Genomic DNA, 1,966 nt, shown 5'->3' with positions numbered 1-1,966 from the left:
ATTCCTATGGTTTATTGATCACAGTCGTATCCTCATCTTTGATGTGGTGTGGTGTTCTGCGAAGGCAGCAGCATTTAAAGATTGTCTGAGAAAATGCCGCACTATTACAATAAATGTCACATTCCATGGAACAAGAACTGCGTTTGCATGAAATTCACGTTTTAAGTGTATTTGGTTTCAGGCTTTTCCGCTGCAACGCAAAAAAAAAAAAAATCCCCGAAATCATTATTTACGCTGTTATTTCCAATACAAAACATTATATAGTAATTACACTGTAATTATTTAAAATACAAAACATTAGGAAGTAATTTTTAATCGTGGCAACAGTTCTCAGTAAGCCATGTGAGGGAGAAATTCAAATTTTCGAACTGTTCCATTCAAAAATGTTCCAAATTAAATTTGAAATTTCTGTAAAGGCTGCTACAGAAGAAGAATCAGTAATTAAACTTGAGCTGCAGTTGAACCGTGTTCCATTTTAGTTTCTGCAACGAAATTTTTTGTGTTTACTTTTGAAAAAAACAACTGTAAATCACCAAAATATTTGCACAGTCTTTATTGCTGAGAAACAGGAACATGGTAACTATGAGCACAGTCATCTGTTCGATTATTAAATTTATTTATTAAATTTTCATTCCATTTTTGTAGAGCACAGTATCTTTCTTTTTATCAAATGTCGTCCGTCACACTCCTTTAGCAAATCACTGGTGCAGTTTGGAGCAACACAGTATAATCGTCATTTACTCCCGTTTATACGTCGCTGGTACTGACTGCTACAGATATTAGAAATAAATGACCGTTCGTCTTCAGTCACGTAATTAAATATACTCAGTAAGTTAACAGTATGCATTTTCGGCCATGTTTTCTGTGATTGTCACGGCATAACTTGTATATTATGGCTCCCGGTTGAGTGCAGTTTGCAGTTTACGTTTTCCGGTAAGTTTAGTAATCATGTTCTACTGCCACCTATTACAATTGTCTACAATGCATAGTAGTATCCTGCAATAATGATCATGAAATTACCACAATTAGTACTGTAGCAAGCTATGAACATCATGGGAGCGACATACACAAAATGTACTGTACTATAATAAAGATCACTGTATCTTAATAATATCTTTAGATAGCCACGTTCGAAGTCACTATTTAATCACAATTCCACTACTAATTGTGTGTTCGAGCTCACAGTAGCACGGCCACATCGTATTAGCCTATTGCCGTTAATTGTTATATTTGTAGGCGGAGATCGCGGTGATCGTATTTTATTGGGCAACAGCATTATCTTAAAACTATCTTAATATTGAAAACCTCAATGAAGGAACGAACAAAGTTCCGACATTGGTACTACTTTAATAAATGGAATGAATCTGTAAGCCGACTGCACTGCTGGTGTAGTGGTATCATGCAAGATTCCCATTCTTGCGACCCGGGTTCGATTCCCGGGCAGTGCAAATATTTTTATTTTCTTTCTTGGGTCACATCTACCATGGTCTTAAATAATATTTAATATTATTTCGGTTTTCCTGTTGTGATTACATAGTTCTTTTTTTATTTGTAATCAAGCATATCTTCATATGGAATACAAGTTGAATGTGAGTACCAGCAGTTGCTCGACGTACAACTAAGCACGTCTGTGTGGACTGTAAAATACGTGAAGTGTTTAAATTGTTTGCAAATTTGCAGAATACAATAATCCAAGGTATCACTTTCCTTATAGTAACAACGCGTTACGCTGTTGTGCGACATTTTCAACTGTATCAGTGAGCGGAATGGTACGCATCTGAGACTGAAGAATTACCCTTTCTGTGCTTTACTTTATAGTTATCGAGTAGAGCAAATATGATGCTTACATTTCAAAATTCTGAATAACCGATAATTCGAATCTTATTTCGTATCAGCAAATGTTCTGGGTGAAAGATTAATTGTGGAAGAGTTCCCTTTTCCCTGATTTTGCAATACAAAGTAAGTA

At 35.5% G+C, this 1,966-nt stretch overlaps 1 non-coding gene across 1 annotated transcript; it reads left to right on the top strand.

The window, feature by feature from the left end:
- The first annotated feature begins 1,377 nt into the window (after positions 1–1,377).
- Trnag-ccc (transfer RNA glycine (anticodon CCC)) lies at positions 1,378–1,448 on the top strand. The gene has a single exon. It is a non-coding gene; the product is annotated as a tRNA-Gly (tRNA).
- The last annotated feature ends 518 nt before the right edge of the window (positions 1,449–1,966 follow it).

The sequence above is a fragment of the Schistocerca nitens genome, chromosome 10 (assembly GCF_023898315.1).
Source record: "Schistocerca nitens isolate TAMUIC-IGC-003100 chromosome 10, iqSchNite1.1, whole genome shotgun sequence".
Classification (NCBI taxonomy): domain Eukaryota; kingdom Metazoa; phylum Arthropoda; class Insecta; order Orthoptera; family Acrididae; genus Schistocerca; species Schistocerca nitens.
The sequence above is the reverse complement of the archived record's forward strand: the minus strand, read 5'-3'. Positions and strand labels throughout refer to the sequence as shown.